We start from the raw sequence: 18,943 nt of genomic DNA on the forward strand, positions 1-18,943 counted from the left end.
CATGAGCAGGGGAGGGGCAGAGAGAGAGTGAGACATAGAATCTGAAGCAGGCTCCAAGCTCGGAGCTGTCAGCACAGAGCCCGATGTGGGGCTCGAACTCACAAATGGTGAGATCATGACCTGAGCCAAAGTCTGATGCTTCCAACTGAGCCACCCACGCTCCCCTACAACTACATATTTTAAACAGCTCCTCAGATACCAGATATTTACCCAAAGAAACCCAAAACATATTTCAACAAAAAGACTATAAGAAGGTCCACAGTAGCTTTATTTTTTTTTTTAATATTTATTTTTGAGAGAGAGAGAACAGAAGCTAGGGAGGGGCAGAGAGAGAGGGAGACAGATGACCCGACGTGGGCTCTGTGCTGTAAGGACAGAGCCCAATATGGGACTCAAAGTCACCAGCCATAAGATCATGACCGAGCTGAAGTCAGGCCAACCAACTGAGCCACCCAGGCACCCCCATATTAGCTTTATTTATAATAGCCCCCAACTGGAAACAACCCAGGAGTGTATTCATAGGTGTGTGGATAAACTGTGGTATATTCATTTATGTTTTCTGCAATGTCCTTTCTTTTTTTTTTTTTAATTTTTTTTAATGTTTATTTATTTTTGAGACAGAGAGAGACAGAGCATGAACGGGAGGGTCAGAGAGAGGGAGACACAGAATCCGAAACAGGCTCCAAGCTCTGAGCTGTCAGCACAGAGCCCGACATGGGGCTTGAACTCACAGACCGCGAGATCATGACCTGAGCCGAAGTCGGCCGCTTAACCGACTGAGCCACCCAGGCGCCCCTTTCTCTCTCTTTTTTTTTTAAGTAATCTCTACCCCCATTGTGGGGCTTGAACTCACAACCCTGAGATCAAGAGTCGCATGCTCTACTGACTGAGCCAGACAGGCACCCCCTTATTGCTTTAAAACAATAAAAGGCTTGGTTTCCAATGATTTTGTCTTGTGGAAATTTGCAGTGAAACAAAAATGAAGCCAAATTATTTTTTACTGCTCCAAAATGTCCCAAATTCTCTTAAGTATGTGACTAGTATAATAAGGGTGTTGTGACATTATCATCAGGCACTTCATGAAATTCCTATGATGATAAAAATGGAAAGACACTGTGAAATCTTACTGTTCAAATATAGTTAAGTACTGATCACAAGTACTTGGGTTAGACACTTTTTGTCAAGTAGGTAGGTATCGATGTGGGAAACAAAGGCAAATGAAAAATTAAATTTCATCACTGCCTACAGCCCATTGGCAAGTCCTTGAAACAGGCAGAGTGGCCTTCCTCTAGGAGCTTAGCTGCCTGGATGATGGCATACTGCTCAGGGCAAAAGGCAATCTTAGCCCACCTGCCCCCCCCCTCCCTGTCCCCCCCCCCCCCCCCGCCGTAAGTCTACTTTAACATACACAAATTCCTCTGGAAACTTCCTTTGTCTCTATACCCAAAATATATATTAGCAATCATCCTCCAAGCATATGGCCCACTGATATACATCAGAAGGGTCTCATGACTAAAGTTTTATTAGACAGTAATAAACGACCTTTTGTAACAATAGTTCACTCCTTCAAGGTCCTGGAAACCTTTTTTCCAAAATACCTTTCCAAAATACCTGTGCTGTCTCGAACCCCCTCCCAACTTGAAAGTATAGGGGTGCCTGGGTGGCTCAGGTCATGATCTCTTGGTTCAAGAGACAGTTCGAGCCCTGTGTCAGGCTCTGTGCTGACAGCTCAGAGCCTGGAGCATGCTTAGGATTCTGTGTCTCCCTCTCTCTGCCCCTCTTCCATTCACGCTCTGTCTCTCTGTTTCTGTCTCTCAAAAATAAATAAACATTAAAAAAAATTTTTTAAACAAAAAAGAAATTATACAAGTCACCCAGTGTAGCTCTTCCTGCCCATGGATCCTGCTTTAATAAAACCACCTTTTTGCACCAAAGACATCTCAAGAATGCTTTCTTGGCCATCGGCTCTGAACCCCAACATTTTCTACATCAGGTATCACAGTGAAAACAAAAAAAGGTGATGTGTTGATATTTTATTCACAGATTAGTACTTTATGAAATTATAGTATTTCATACAAAGGACTATTATATACATGTAAGATAGAAAAAAAAATTAGTGAAGAGTCCCATTCACCACCAGGCTTAAGAGAGAGAACACTACCAATGCTATGAAAGCTTTGTCTTTGCCCTTCTCTGACCAAATTCCCCTTTTATACCCGTAAGTAACTACTTTTCTAAATTTTGTGTCTAGCATTCCTCTAACTATTCTTTATAGCTTTACTATATATAACTCTCTAAGAAACTTATTTGTCTGTACCATTTTATTTATTTATATTTTAATTAATTTTTTAAAATGTTTATTTATTTTGAGAGAGAGAGAGAGAGAGAGAGAGAGAGAGAGAGAGAGAGGAAGCATGCATGTGCCCTGGGAAGGGCAGAGAGAGAGGGAGAGAGAATCACAAGCAGGCTCCATGCTGTCAGTACAGAGCCTGATGTGGGACTCGAACTCAAGAACTGTGAGATCATGACCTGAGTTGAAATCAAGGGTCAGACACTTAACTGACTGAGCCACCTGGGCTCCTCTTTATTTTGGGGGCCTCTAGGTGGCTCAATCGGTTAAGCCTACAACTTGGGCTGATACTCTTAGGAAGTAACACATAGATATAGAGTTGAAATAGTTGATGACTTCTTCTCTTATTCTGAATATTCCATTTACTCATACACGTAAAAACTCGCATACCATCTCTTCTTCCTACTGAAAGCCTTTTGAAATATATATATATATATATATATATATATATATATATATATATTTTTTTTTTTTTTTTTTTTTGAGAGAGAGAGAGAACATGAGCAGGGGAGGGGTTGGGAGAGAGAGAATCCCAAGCAGGCTCTGCACTGTCAGCTCAGAGCCAGATATGGGGCCTGATCTCACTACCTGAGCCAAAATCAAGAGTTGGACACTTAACCAACTGAGCCACCCAGGCACCCCTGAAATATTTTATCAACATGGTATTCACAGCAAGAACATGACTTTACAAAATTATTTCTAGAGAAAATGATTTCCTCGATTCACTGACCTGGCTTAATTTTTCATAAATATAAATTATCTTATACACAATGAAGTTTATTCATGGTATAGTCATCCCCACACTTAATACATTCACAGGTTTGCATTTTTATATGTATTGTCTGTACACATTTTTTTCATAATCAGAAAAGGTTTTCAAGCATTTTATGGCAATCGAAGTTATTCCTTAGTGTAAACTCTCTAATACCACATGTTTATGACTTTCAACAAAAGGTTTTTCTCACATTTATTACTCTTCTATGATTCACTCTGGAGTAAACTCTCTGATGCATCCGGAATTTGGTTTCTCAATGAAAATACTACAACATTCCCTCCCTTGTACAATTTCTTTTCCATATGAGTTTCTCCGATATAAAATGACCTATACTTCTTGAAAGTTTTCACAAAATCACTACATTCACAGTGGCTGTCTTTCTGTTGTATAATGAGTGCACACCACTTCTTTTATAAATTTTTATTTATGTAATATTTATTTATGTAAAATTTTTAATTTTAATGTTTGTTTATTTTTGACAGAGAGAGAGAGAGAGAGAGACAGAGCATGAGCGGGGGAGGGGCAGAGAGAGAAGGAGACACAGAATCCAAAGCAGACTCCAGGCTCTGAGCTGTCGGCACAGAGCCCAATGCGGGGCCCGAACTCACAGACCATGAGATCATGACCTGAGCCAAAGTCAGACACTCAACCGACTGAGCCACCCCGGCACCCCTATTTATGTATTTTTTAGAGAGACAGTGGATGCACACACACCCAAGCTGGGGAGAGGCAGAGGGGGAGGGAGGGAGAGAGAGACACAGAGAGAGACAGAGAGAGACAGAGAGAGAATCTCAAGCAGGCTCCACAGCCAGCACAGAGCTGGATGTGCGGGGCTTGGCTCGTTCCCATGACTGTGAGATCACGACCTGAGTCGAAATCTAGACTCAGACGCTTAAGTGACTAAGCCTCCTAAGTGCCTGCTAACACTTCTGTGTGAAAAACTTTTGCACATTTGCTAAATTCAGTTTCTCCCATGTATGCATTTTCCTGATGAACAACGCACTACAGGTTGTTACTGAAGATTTTGTCATATTTAAAAAAAAATTTTTTTAATGTTTATTTTTGAGAGACAGAGTGTAAGCAGGGGAGGGGCAGAGAGAGAGAGGGGGAGACACAGAATCCGAAACAGGCTCCAGGCTCTGAGCTGTCAGTACAGAGTCCAACGTGGGGCTCAAACTCACAAGCCAAGCGATCATGACCTGAGCCGAAGTCAGACAGTTAATTGACTGAGCCACCCAAGAGCCCCGATTTTGTCATATTTATTTACTGCACTAGATTTCTCTCTCATTTTAGCTTCCTATAAAAGTAAACATCCTTGTGGAAGCTTCTTAGTCACCACAAGAATTCTCTCCCATATAAGGGCCCCTGCGTGGCTCAGGCAGTTAAACGCCAGACTTCAGCTCTGGTCATGATCTTACGGTCTGTGGGTTCGAGCCCTGTGTCTGTGCGAAAGACAGACAGACAGTGAGAGCCTGGAGCCTGCTTCAGATTCTGTGTTTCCCTCTCTCTCTGCCCCTCCCCGACTAGTCTGTCTCTCTCTCCAAAATAAATAAACATTTTAAAAAATTAAAAAAAAAAAAGAATTATCTCCCATACGCCTGCAATTTCATGCTGTGGAAGGACCTCCTTAAAGGCTTCCTCATTTTCACCATACCCATCTGATTTTGCCCTCTTTGGTGTCTACCGAGGTGTGCCTTGACACTAAAGGATTTCACACACTCACTGCCTCTGTAGGGTCTCTCTCCTGTATGTGTTCTTTGATGCCTACTTTGACTAGGCTTCCAGGCGAAAGGTTTCCCACATTCGCTTTCCTCCCGCGTGGGTTCTCCCGTGTATGATGAGTGGGGACTTATGGCTGAAGGTTTTCTGACAATTACTTCATTCACAGGGTTTCTCTCCTGTGTAGGTTCTTTGATGCACAATGAGTTGTGACTTCAAACTTTCCCACAACCACTGCATCTGTAGGGTTTCTCTCCCGTGTGTGTCCTCTGGTGTATAGCGAGTGTTGATTTGGAACTGAAGGCTTTCTGGCATTCACTACAGCGGAAAGGCTTCTCCCTGGTATGAACTCTCTGATATAAAGTGAGCTCTGACTTCCAGATGAAAGCCTTCTGGCATTCTTTTTTGTTTTTTAATTTTATTTTTTATTTTTTAAAATTTACATCCAAATTAGTTAGCATATAGTGCAACGTCATGACCTCAGGAGTAGGTTCCTTGATGCCCCTTCCCCATTTAGCCCATCCGCCTTCCCACAAGCCCTCCAGCAACCCTCAGTTTGTTCCCCATATTTATGAGTCTCTTCTGTTTTGTCCCCCTCCCTGTTTTTATATTTTTTGTTCTCTTCCCTTATGTTCATCTGTTTTGTCTCTTAAAGTCCTCATATGAGTGAAGTCATATAATATTTGTCTTTCTCTGACTAATTTCACTTAGCATAACACCCTCCAGTTCCATCCACGTAGTTGCAAATGGCAAGATTTCATTCTTTTTGATTGTTGAGTAATACTCCATTGTATATCTATATACCACATCTTCTTTACCCGTTCATCCATCGATGGACGTTTGGGCTCTTTCCATACTTTGGCTATTGTTGATAGTGCTGCTATAAACATGGGGGTGCACATGTCCCTTCGAAACAGCACGCCTGTATCCTGTGGATAAATGCCTAGTAGTGCAATTGCTGGGTCATAAGGTAGTTCTATTTTTAGTTTTTTGAGGAACCTCCATACTGTCTTCCAGAGTGGCTGCACCAGTTTGCATTCCCAGCCTTCTGGCGTTCTTTACATGAAAAGGGTTTTTCTCCAGTGTGCTGTCTTCGGTGTTCAATGAGCTGTGACCTGTGGATGAAAGCTCTCTGACAATGAGTGCATTTGCTGGGCTTTTCTGCAGTACGCGTTTTGTGAAGTAAAGTGAGACTAATCTTAAGAGAGAAAGTTCTTCCACATTCCTTACAGCCACAGGGGTTCTCACCTGTATGAGTTCTCTCACACTTAACAAGATGTGTCTTACTAATGAAGGTTTTCCGACATTCATTACATTCATAGGGTTTCTCTCCTGTGTGGGTTCTCGGATATAAAATACGCTCTACCTTCTGAATAAAAGCTTAGAGACATCCGTCACATTCATATGTTTTTTTCTCCTGTATGAGTTCTCTGGTGTATCATGAGCTGTGATTTCTGGGAGAAAATTTGTCTTCATTCACTGTATCCATAGGGTTTCTGTCCTGTGTGACTTCTCTGGTGTAGAAGGAGTTACGGCACATGGTTAAAGGATCTTTGACATTTACTACCTTTATAAAATCTCATTTCTATATGACTTATATTCAGGCATGACATCTTATTGACAGCTTCTCCATAATCATATTCACAGCAATTAATTCCAGAATGAGCATTTTTATGCATAGTATGGGAAAACAATTTCTCATAGATTTAACTTCTTAGCTTTTTCACTTATATAATTTCTGTTCTGGAAAAGTAAATCTAAATTATGTTTCAAAGTTTTCCCATTTGAATCAAATTGATCAAAGTCTTTTCTCAGGTGAGACATTTTGTCAAATACGTCACATTCCTGGTGCCTTGCCATGGGATCAAGTTTGTCAGAGTTTTCCTGGAGCCAGTCTGTCTCATCATCAACTTGCTAGGCATCTTCTAGGAAGGAGACCGATGAATCTGTATAGAATTAGGCAGTGGAAGAGGCCAACTCTCACAATGAGGATCAAGGATCCTTACAAATGAGGATTTTTAATCAGGAAACAAGTTAGAGGCATCCAGTAGAAGAAGAGAAAATAGAAGGGAAGCAGAGGGACATGGTAAAGGGGAAAAATTCATGTGTATCTGGAAGCTTAATTCTGACCAGAGGTGAGATGTTGAGTAGGAGGAAGGCAACTGCTCATGTTCTAGCTAGTTCTAGCATCCAGTGAGGATGCTAGAAACGGAGAATAACCAAGAAAGCTGGGTCCTAGTGAGTCCAAGATCTGACACAGAGTGCAAAGACATAATGGCCTGTCTCCTTTTTTTGGAAGCTTATTTATTTATTTTCAGTAATCTCTACACCCAATGTGGGTCTTGAACTCATGCCCGATTAAGAGTCACATGATCTACCAACTGAGCCAACCAGGAGCCCCAAAGGTTCAACGGTTTTTAAATAATGTCCTCAAAACAACCTATCAAAGGTTCTAGCTTCTGGGGCGCCTGGGTGGCTGAGTCGGTTGGGCATCCGGCTTCCACTCAGGTCATGATCTCACAGTCCCTGGGTTCAAGCCCTACGTCGGGCTCTGTGCTGACAGCTCAGAGCCTGGAGCCTGCTTCGGGTTCTGTGTCTCCCTCTCTCTCTGCCCCTCCCCTGCTTGTGTGCTGTCTCTCTCTCTCTCTCAAAAATAAAGAAACATTAAAAAAATAAATTAAAAACAAGTTATAGCTCCTTAGGCTTTCACTCATGTACCTGGCTGTTACCCACTCCCCCAGATGGTCCTTACTACTGACTTCCCCCTCTGCCATCCGTGGCTCCCTGCTCCAGCTGGAGGACCGCTGCTAGTCGGGAAGCCTAACAATCTGATCACGGCTAAACACGGTGCCAGGAGGTTGATCTTCAGAACCTCTGAAGAAGTAGGAAGGGGCTGTTTCAGAGTCAACACCTCAGCAAAGTGAAAAAAAATTTTTTTAAGTTTATTTATTTATTTTGAGAGAGACAGAGATAGCACCAGTGCGGGAGGGGCGGGGGGGGGGGAGAGAGAGAGAGAGAGAGAGAGAGAGAGAGAGAGAGAGAGAATCCCAAGCAAGTTCCACACTGCCAGTGCAGAGCCTAATGTGGGGCTTGAACCCATGAACCGTGAGGTGATGACCTGAGCCTTAACCAAGAGTTGGACATTTAACTGACTGAGCCACCCAGGCGCCCCATGAATTTGGGAGGCGAGAGCATGATCCTCTCTCCACGTTCAGACAGACACAAAGGCTCTATCATTTATAAATCCTAAGTTCAAAGACATTAAACACTTCAGAGAGCTTCTAAATTCCAGCAGTTAAAAAAGAAATGGCAACAGACTGGGGTTCACCACAGTCCTTGCCCACTGACCTGAGGTTGCTGTAAGTTTCCAACATTACAACCCAGTACAGCTTCTTCTGGACCACATCCAGTACTTGCCGGTCCTCTGACGTGAAGTGCACGGCCACATCCTCAGGTGAGTGTTACCTGTAATGACACATTGTTTCAAGTGACTTTTCACTCAATGGTATGGAAAAAAATGCACATGGATTTATTATGATCATTTTCACAATACATTATATACCCAAGGTTTGGTGAATCTAAATTTGCCTTGTACCTACAGAAGAAACTTACAGCTCATTAAAAATATCCTGCCATTCAAAAACCAACCAGTGTAACTCACCACATTGACAGAATCAAGGATAAAAATCTTTTTTTAGGTTATTTATTTTTGAGAGAGAGAGAGAGCGCATGAGTGGGGCAGAGAGAGAGGGAGAGAGAGAATCCCAAGCCGGCTCCATGCTGTTAGTGCAGAGTGCAACCTAGAGCTTGATCTCATGAACTGCAAATCATAACCTGGGCTGATACCAAGAGTCAGACCCTTAACCGACTGAGCCACCCAGGTGCCCCAAGGATAAAAATCTTATCATCATGACAATGGATCCATGGAAAGCATGTCACACCAGTGAGCACACATATGTCTAAACTATTGAATGGATTGCTAAGATTTGTATATTTGGTTGTATATAAGTTTTACTTCAAAATAAATAAAAGTGCTATAAACAAATATTAAACTCTAGTTAATATACATGCTGGAGTATTTAGGGGGAAGTTTACTAATTTTTTTAAAATATATTTTTTAAGTGTATCTATTTATTTTGAGAGACAGAGAGAGCAAGCGGGGGAGGCGCAGAGAGTGAGGGAGAGAGGGAGAATCCCAAGCAGGCTCCACAATGTCAGCCCAGAGCCCAATGCAAGGCTCGAACTCATGAACCGTGAGATCAGACCTGAGCTGAAACCAAGAGTCAGATGCTTAACCAACTGAGCCACCCAGGCACCCCCTAATGTTTGAAATTTACTTCAAAATACATTAAAAAAAAACAAAAACAAGGGAGCAAGGGATGGCTAAATAAAAGCAAATATTTTGGTATTCTGAGACCCAATTTCTAACATGGCAGAGGGGTGGTTCCCTCATAAAAACAATAAGCAATTCTTGGGACACCAGCTCAGTGTCCCACAATTCAACTTAATTCTGATATTATCTACCTGCAGATAGCATCAGATTCCACACTTTAAGGGGTCAGTCCCACAAGACTGCCTTTCCCCTCTGCCACCTCAGATCCCAGTTACAAGTCTAGGGTTCACCTGTACTGCTGACTGACTGGCTATAAATCACAGCTTCCTAAAACTTCTGCTTCAGGTTCAATTAATTTGCTAGAATAGCTCAAAGAACTCAGAGAAACATTTAACTTTCTAGAATAAGAGTTTACTATGAAAGGATTTAACAAGGGAAGAGACAAGTGAAAGGGACGCGTAGGGCCAGGTATGGGGCAAGGACATGGGGCGTCCACACTCTCCAGGTGCACCACCCTCCCAGTCTCCATCAACCTGGAAGCCGTCCAAACACTCTCCTTTTGGGTATTTATGAGGGCTTCATTGCACAGGCATGGCTGATTAAATCACTGGCTGCTGGCAACAGATTCAATCTCTTACCCTTTTCCCATTCCCTTAGGTCAGGGGGGTGTGACTGAAAGTTCCAACCCTCTTAACACATGATTGATTCTCCCGGCAACCAGCCCTCTTCCTTGGAGGCTTCCAAGAAGTCATCATTCGTGTAACAAAAGACACTGTTATCACTCTCAGTATTTAGGAAATTCCAAGGATCTGGGGAGCTGTGAGCCAGGAACTGTGCATAAGACCAAATATACATGAAAAATGTATTTTGGTTGTCTGAATGACCAAATGTATATTTCTTATGAATCACAGTATCACATAGCTGATAAAGCAAGTAAAACATTAATTATAGAATTTAGTTGGTTGGTATATAGGTGTTCACTGTAAAATTCTTTCAACTTTTGTGTACATCTGAAATTTTTTATAACAAAACATCATAAAAATACTAGAAAAAAAGCACATAGTAAAATTTAACACCCTTTAATGATGAAAACTCTTAGCAAATTAGGAATATAGGTAATCTGCCTTAATCTGAAAAAATAATATCCATAGGGGCATCTGGGTGGTTCAGTCAAGCGTCTGACTCTTGACTTTGGCTCAGGTCATGATCTCATGGTTTGTGAGATCGAGCCCTGCATCGGGCTCCACGCTGACAATGCAGAGCTTGCTTGGGATTCTCTCTCTCCCTCTCTCTCTCTGCCCCTCCCCTGTTTGCACATGTGCACTCTCTCTCTTTCTCTCTCTCAAAAAAAAAAATCCATATAAAACCTAAAGCAAACATTACATTTAATGGTGAATTATTAAAAGTCTTTGCACTGAGGTAAGAATGAGGCAAGGATGCCTATCACCATTTCTATTCAAATGGTACTGAAGGCCCTGCCAGTGCAACTGGGCAAGAAAAAGAAGTAAGAGGCAAAAGAATTAGGAAGAAATTTATCATTCACAGAGGACGTGATTTGGAAAGTAGAAAATCCGTAAGAATTATAAACTATTAGAATTCATAAATGAATTTCTCAAAGTCACTGACCATAAGATCAGTATTAATAAACCAACTGCATTTCAACAGTAGCCAACTACTAGTAGCCAACTACTAGGAAATGAAATTAAATAATAATCCACTCATAATAGTATTAAACAGCAAATGGCTAGAAATAATTCCTTTTTTTAATTAAAAAAATTTTTTTAATGTTTTTATTTATTTTTGAGACAGAGCATGAGCAGGGGAGGGGCAGAGAGAGAGGGAGACACAGAGTCCGAAGCAGGCTCCAGGCTCTGGGCTGTCAGCACAGAGTCCGATGCGGGGCTCGAACCCACAGACTGTGAGATCGTGACCTGAGCCAAAGTCAGATGCTCAACCGACTGAGCCACCCAGGCACCCCTGCCTAGAAATAATTCTTAAAAGGATGTGCAAGACCTCAATATTGAAAACCATAAAACTCTATTGAAACACGTTAAAGAAAATGTGAATAAAGGCAAGAATATGCCATGTCTTGGATTAGAAAATTCCACCGTACAGGCATGTTGATTATCCCGCAAATTAATACAGCCAATGCAATAAAACCAATATTCTAGCAGGTGTTTTCTGGAAACCGACAAGCTGATTCTAAAATTTACAAGACCAGCTCCTGGGTGGTTCAGTTGGTTGAGCGTCTGATTCTTGATTTTGGCTCAGGTCATGATCCTAGGGTTGTGGGATTGAGCCCTGTGGCGGGCTCTGTACTAAGCACGGAATCCTGCTCAGGATTCTCTCTCTCTCTCTCTCTCTCTCTCTGCCCCCCTGCCCCACCCTTTGCGGGTTGTCTCTAAAATAAAAAAATAATTTTAAAATACTGTTTTAAAAAATAAACAAAATTTATAAGAAAATACCAAGGGTCTGGAGAGGAGCCTGTGACACAGCAAGAACGTGAGCAAGAACAGTGAGGCGGCAGCTGCAGTGGTCGAAGTGACCGATGACGATGGCTCTGACTAGGGTAGTGCTGTGGCAAGGAAGAGCGACAGATCTGAGTTCGGCTTTGTAAACAGAACCAACAGGATTTGCCCTTGCATGATGGGAAACACAGAGACCGATGAAAGTGTGAGAAGTGAAGATGTGTCTGCTATGGCTGCTGTTGTGCTGTGGTGGCAGAGTTGAGTAGTTGCAGCAGAGAGTATCTGGCCCACAAGGGCTTATTATTTTGCCCTTCACAGAAGTTTGCTGACCCCTCATCTGAGAAGCTAAGAGAAGCTATTCATTGAAAGAGGGAAACTGTGGAAGGAACAGGCTTCAGGGGAGATTCAGAGCTAGCTTTGGTAAATGGCAAAATGGACGCACCTGTAGAGATGTGCACCTTAGAGATGTCAAGGAGGCAGTAAGGTACAGGAGGTGATGCTTGGCGGACAAGTGCAGGCTGGAGATAGAAAGAGGAAGCCATCGGCATGAGTGCGGTTTAAACTGTGACACCAGACGAGAGCACTAAGGAGAAAGTACAGACACAAAAGATGCAAGGAATGAGCCCTGAGACAAGATAAGAGGATTGGGAGACAAGACAAATTACAAAAAGAAGCTGAACCCTAGAAGTGGCCAATAAGGCAGAAACACCGAGAGAGCATGGCGTTCTGAACACCAAATGACAAGAGTACTTCAAGGAAGAAGGAAGTATCGACGATGTTAGATGCTGCTGGAAGGTCCAGTAAAAACTGAGCATGGGATTTAACAACAGGAAGTCACCGAGGATCCTGATAAAAACCACTTTTGGAGGAAGAAGGGGATTAAAAGCAACTGAAGTGAGTTCAAATAAGAGAGGGAGGAGGGACTGGTGATACGGAGTTTGGGCGACTCTTTTGGTTTTTGATGAAGACCTTGTTGCCTAAGTGACAGAAAGCATTTATTGACTGTGAGGAACTGTCTTAATGGAAAATGTACTTCATAAAAATGCCCGTTCCTCTTTTGATTACGGCTGCCATCCGCACCAGCGGAAAATCAGCAACCCTGCTCTGGACTGTATGGTTCGCGCGGCAATGTTTCAACGTTAAGCGCTCTCACCCACGATCTATGTAGGCTCCCCCTGGCTGTGTCTTAATCTTCTATCTTCTCGTCCATGCTTTTTCCCACGTGACTATTATGTGCACATAGTGTTGCTCTCAAAATTGTGCACATTCTTAGAAATCTCCCCAAATCCTTTGGAAAGACAGCTCACCTAGGACTTGGTCATTTTCAGGCTGCTTTTGGGAAATGGCCAGTGAGTCCAACATCTGCCCAAAGGACTCTTCCAGCTCTTCTCTGAATCTTGGTATGAACTCTCCGGTCAGTGACAAGGCACCGCTTACTCGGGAATGCTACGTCCTCACATCACGTAATCTGTCTTTTCCCAGAAAGTGAGACCTGTGGATTTAAGGGGAATACTTATGTTAGATGGCATGTTAACTCCAGGCCCTGAATCTCTGCTTTTATTGTCGAGGCCATATCCTCACATGGAACTCCAGGCTAGGCTTTCTGCTGATTCTGATCAGGCTTCTGGGAACAAAAATAGCCTTAAGTGTTTGGTTTAATCCAAAGGTTCTGGAAATACAGTGTCCAAGGCTGAGATGCTATTAATATTCCCAAGGACATCCTAAGCATACTTATGGATTGATGACTTTCCCACGTACCGTTACCAGACTCAAGTCCATTTCCAGCAACGATGGAAATGAGGCTGGACCCAGAATTTAAAGCACAGGGAAGGCTTTATTGGGGCTTATGCTCAAGCACAAGGGAAGTAGCACTAAGGGAGGAATTCTCAAGCTGACCTCAAGGAGAGGTCAGGGAAAGTTTTTAAAGAAGCTTAGGTGGGAAAAGGTTATTTACACCTGTGCATTTAAAGGTCACACTTCTGGGGTGCCTGGGTGGCTCAGTTGGTTGAGTGTCCAGCTTTGGCTCAGGTCATGATCTCATGGTTTGTGAGTTCGAGCCCCACGTCGGGCTCTGTGCTGACAGCTTGGAGCCTGGAGCCTGTTTCGGATTCTGTGTCTCCCTCTCTCTCTGCCCCTCTCCTGTTCGTGCTCTGTCTCTGTCTCTCAAAAATAAATAAATAAACATTAAAAAAAATTAAAGGTCACACTTCTTCATGTGTTATGTGTCTAACATGTTAAAATCTCCACCCCTTGCATGTGATTTTCACTATTATAATGAGGGCAAAAGTCAGTAAAAGGTCAAATCTGGCAGACACTGTGTCTCAGACTAGTTTGCTCTGATCCTTAGCTGGTGTCTTGCTCTGCAAGAGAAGTGGTATTGGCCAGCACGGAGCTTCCCAGGGGCATAGAGGCTTGTTCCCAAGGTTTTTACTGTCTCAGTACAATACAGTTACATTAAAATTTGAGTCTTTGAATATATATTAAAACGTGCAACTTCACAAGTATAGTCTATTGGGAAACATACAATAACTGGTAAAAACTGAGTTTTGAGAACAGTCCAAGAGAAGAAAACTACAGGCAAATCTCATACATGAACACTAGTGACACTATGTAAAAGGATAATAAATCGGCAGTGCTTTCTGCCCACAGATCCTGTCCCCATGCTTTACCAAACCATCCCTTTGCACCAGGAGGAGGGGCAGAGAAGGGGGAGGATAACGGGGAGAGGGAGGAGGAGAAATCAAATCTAGCAAAAGCTGATTTAGGATGTCATCAAGGGTTTTACCCTAGGAGTACAAAGTTGATTTAAAACCTAAAGTTATGGGCGCCTGGGTGGCTCAATCAGTTAAGTGTCCGACTTTGGCTCAGGTCATGATCCCGTGGTTCATGGGTTCCAGCCCTGTGTCAGGTTCTGGGCTGACAGCTCAGAGCCTGGAGCCTGCTTCGGATACTGTGTCTCCCTTTCTCTCTGCCCCTTCCCCTCTCATGCTCTGTTTCTGTCTCTCTCTCTCAAAAATAAATAAACATTAAAAAAAACCCCTAAAGTTAGGGCCCCTAAAAGTTAAAATATCCTAAAGTTAGGATGTCATCAGGGTATTTACCCCAGGAGTACAGAGTTCATTTAAAATCCTAAAGTTGGGGCACTTGGGTGGCTCAGTTGGTTAAGCATCTGACTTCAGGTCAGGTGATGATCTCGTCGGGTTCTGTGCTGATAGCTCAGAGCCTGGAGCCTGCTTCAGATTCTAGGTCTCCCTCTCTCTGCTGCCCCTTCCCCATTTGTGCTCTCTCTCTCAAAAATAAATAAACATTAAAAAAATTTTTTTAATAAAATAAAGTTCTAAAGTTAGGGGGCACCTGGGTGGCTCAGTCAGTTAAGCGTCTGACTTTGGCTCAGGTCATGACACCATGGTTTGTGGGTTCGAGCTCTGCGTTGGGCTCTGTGCTGACAGCTCAAAGCCTGGAGCCTGGTTCAGATTCTGTATTTCCCTCTCTCTCTCTGCCCCTCCCCTGCTTGAGCCTGCGTGGAATTCTCTCTCTCACCCTCTCTCTCCCTCTCCTGCTCACATTCACACACCTGTGCTCTCTCTCTCTCTCAAAATAAATAAAAACTTAAAAAAAAATCCTAAAGCCAATAAACATAATTCGCCACAACAATTAAATAAAAAACATCAAGATAATGAAAAACATTTCAGAAAATTCAAGTTACATTGATGACTAAAACAAAAGTAAAAATTATTAAAGACAACAAAAATATCCAGCACATAATTAAACCAGAAAATTTTCTTGAGGACCTGGAGAGAGAGACCAATTTGTATTAAGTTAAAAGTAGGGGTGCCTGCGTGGTTCAGTCGGGAAAGTGTCGAACTTTGGCTCAGGTTACGATCTCACAGTTTGTGGGTTCAAGCCCCGCATCGGGCCCTGTGCTGACAGCTCAGAGCCTGGAGCCTGCTTCGGATTCTGTGTCTCTCTCTCTCTCTCTGCTCCTCCCCCGCTTGCACTCTATCTCTTTCTCTGAAAAATAAACAAAAAACATTTTTTTAAAGTATAGATTGTTTTGCCCAAATTTATGTTTAGTTCTTTTTAAATTTTATTATTATTTTTTTTAGAGAGAGAGCACCAGGGAGAAGGCAGGAGAGGGAGAGAGAGAATTCTAAGCAGCCTCCACGTTCAGCAGAAAGCCCAACATGGGGCTCGATCCCACAACCCTGGGATCATGACGTGAGCCAAAATCAAGTTGGCTCAACCAACTAAGCCACCCAAGTGTCCCTGGGTTTTAATGTGACACCAGTCAAAATTCCATTGTACATTCACTTAATGGAATACTAAAAGTATTTTTTAACTTAAAAAATAAATTTAAAAGAATGTGGGAATGTATACATAATAAACTCAGTTTTAAGAAACTGCTCCATTAATAACTTTTCAAAATGCATAAAAAGCCTTAAGAAATAATGAAAATTTAACAATTGTTATCTCTAGGTAGCATATATGGGGGGATGGGGAACTGGCTTGTTTCTCACTACCTGTGTCATGATCAACCACAAAGGAAATACTCAAGTGAAATTTACAAAACTCAGAAGTCAAAAAGGCAGAAGCTTTTTGACTTTCATAACACACATAGTTTTCAGATTAATCTAATCACTTCAAAGTATTTTCATTTTTCATAGAATAAGAGGAGAGCAGGACTTGAGGTCAAAGGAGAGTTGAAAACGGACCTTGAGTAGGAGATTGGATATGATGGACCAAACTGTGTGTCAGCTGTGAGAATCATACCGCCAAAGAGCCTGCTCCCATTTTCCCAGGTGGTGGACTCAAATTACTGAAACCCTCTGTCCATCAAGACCTCCCCAATTCACTGCACTTCTCAGACCCGTGCATACCCCAACAAGCTACCCAATCACAAACATAAATAAGGCTGTCCAATTGATGTGGAAATCTTGAAATTTGGAGCTGAGGGCCAAGGAAGAATTCTTGAGACGTTGGTGCAAAAAAACTGCTTTATTAAAGCACTGGACAGGACACGTGGGCAGGAAGTTAGCTGCACTAGAGTCCTAAAGGCATTAGGGACAGCACAAGCCTCCAAGAATTTTGGAAACAAGGTTTCCAGGACCTTGAGGGGGTAGCTGTGGTTCGGAAACGGTCATTTATTACTGTTTAGTAAACCCTCAGTCATGTGACCCTTCAGCTGTGAATCAGTGGGCCATATACTTAGAGGATGATGGCTAATATGTATCTTGGGAGGTAGAAATAAAGGAAGCTTCCAAAGGAATTTCTGTATGTTTTAAGTAGGCACACAGGATCCTGGGGGTTTGGGATAATGCTAAGCTAAGATTGCCTTTTGCCCTTAGCAAAGTGTCAACATCCAGGCAGCTGACCTCTTGGAAAACAGTCACTCTGCCTATTTCAAGGACTTGCCAATGGGCTGTAAGTTATAAAGAAATTTAATTTTTTCTTTTGCCTTTGTTCCTCACATCACAATCACTCAAGCCCACTCTTCTATCTTATGCTGAACCAAGTCACCCCATTCAAAAACCCACGGCATTTAAGTTATTGCAGACTCTGGCAGCCAACCAAACATAGACCACCAAAAGTCCCCAGGGAGGGGCGCCCGGGTGGCTCAGTTCATTAAGCAGCAGACTCAGGCTCAGGTCATGATCTTACGGTTCATGAGTTCCAGCCCGTGTTGGGCTTTGCACCCACAGTGCACAATCTTCTTGTCTCTCTGCCCCTCCCCTGCTTGCGCTTTCTCTCTCAAAATAAAAGCTTAAAAAAAAAAAAGTCCCCATGGAGTAATCCCTAAGCCCCGCTGACGTACTCCCATGACACCTGCTCTCACGCCGAAGCCTCGTCTCCCCTCACTCATCACAGATCCCCTAACCCATCGCCAGATGCAACCCAGGCTGCCTTCACCAACAACTGACCGCACCACCACCCTGCCCAAGCACTCGTTAAGCGCCGCCCCTCTAAGCAAGCACTACTGACTTAGCCCATCACCGGAGGTTTAAGAGAACGGCACACGACACTTCCGTTTCCGGCGCACCCCGCGCCGACCACCTCTGCCGCTCACTCTTGGGCACGCGGAGATAAGAGGGCCGCATCCTCCCAAACACTGGAATTCAGGGCCGTGGATACACGGCAAGTAATACTGCTGCCCGCACTGAGCGGCTTCACGATGGGAGCGGTTGTCTTGAAATACATGCGGGTCTGAGGCCTCCGCTCCCTTCTCCCGGTCTGTCTCGCTCCCTCGCTTCCAGGCCCACGCCTCTGCAGCCCGCCCGGGCCGCCACGCATGCTCAGTAGCGCGTCCAGTCCGCCGCGCCTCCGGGAGCCGCTAAGCATGCTCAGTAGCGCGTCCGAGGCGCAGCGCCTCCCGAGTGGGCACCTCCAGCAGGAGGGTTGGTAGCGGAATCCGAGAAGACTTCTGATGAAGGGCAGCGGGCTCTGGGGGACACAGTAGACCCGTGCGTTGAAGAGAGGTAACTCTAGGGTATTCGTATAGAGGTTGTGGAAGAGGAAGAGGGAAAGGAGACACCGGGGCCAGTAGGAGGGGAAAGCCAACTGTGAGGGCGGGCTGCGTGCCTGACCCTGAGAAAGAGGGCCCAGTGGAGGGGGGCGGGGGAGCTCTGCACGTGGCCGAGGCGCCCGGCCGCAGCAGAGCCGGGGAACTGTTGCGAATGCTAAAGCCAGAAAAAGTGCAGATCGGAACTACTGCATTTCTGGAATCGTCTGCCGGGCTCCGCTGATCATACCAACCAGCCCTACCCCAAACTCCACAGTCTGTGACACATCCTGGGAAACAAGAGTTCAAGTTACTCCATCAAAGAACAGTATACTTCACCTGGACGCCTCCAACCTATCTGGGTTGGAGATGTCACATAAAGGCTTGGCTTTAAGTGCTTCTTCAACACGCAGGAAGAGTATTTTGTCATCTTCCCAACGACAAAGTGGAGACCCAGGCCCAAATGGGACTAGTCATGTTAACGTGACCTGTCGTCAGGCGGCAGCCAAGTCTCCTGGTGTACACTTTTATGGCTCTTATTACTTAGGGAATCCCCAGTGGCTTAACTTCCACTGTTTAATTTCTTAGGTTTGGTAATGATGTTTTGATTATGTAGGGGATGCATGATAATATAGATGTGATAGTATCTTTACGACCAGAGGATTCTGAAAAGATAAACAGGTAGGTAACTAAATGGAAAATAGGTACATAACAAAATGGTGAAGTTGCTGAACCTATTTTGTAGGTACATAGGCCTCATCATTATTTAGACTTGCAATCTTTTTATACTTAAAAATTGTTA

General features: G+C 43.6%; 1 long non-coding RNA gene across 3 annotated transcripts in view; it reads right to left on the reverse strand.

The window, feature by feature from the left end:
* The window catches only part of LOC128313289 (uncharacterized), a 32,239-nt gene extending 17,327 nt beyond the window's left edge, over window positions 1-14,912 (reverse strand). Inside the window, exons 1-5 of one of the 3 annotated variants that reach the window (XR_008293791.1) lie at window positions 13,602-14,912; window positions 12,953-13,137; window positions 9,816-10,008; window positions 8,193-8,309; window positions 4,712-6,790 (exon numbers count right to left, since the gene is read on the reverse strand). This is a non-coding gene — a long non-coding RNA (uncharacterized LOC128313289). Of the gene's footprint in view, window positions 1-4,711; window positions 6,791-8,192; window positions 8,310-9,815; window positions 10,009-12,952; window positions 13,138-13,601 lie in introns of those variants that run through there. The other 2 variants (XR_008293789.1, XR_008293790.1) reach the window with 2 other exon arrangements.
* Window positions 14,913-18,943: the final 4,031 nt, after the last annotated feature.

This window comes from Acinonyx jubatus, chromosome E2, assembly GCF_027475565.1.
Source record: "Acinonyx jubatus isolate Ajub_Pintada_27869175 chromosome E2, VMU_Ajub_asm_v1.0, whole genome shotgun sequence".
NCBI classification, from domain to species: Eukaryota; Metazoa; Chordata; class Mammalia; order Carnivora; family Felidae; genus Acinonyx; species Acinonyx jubatus.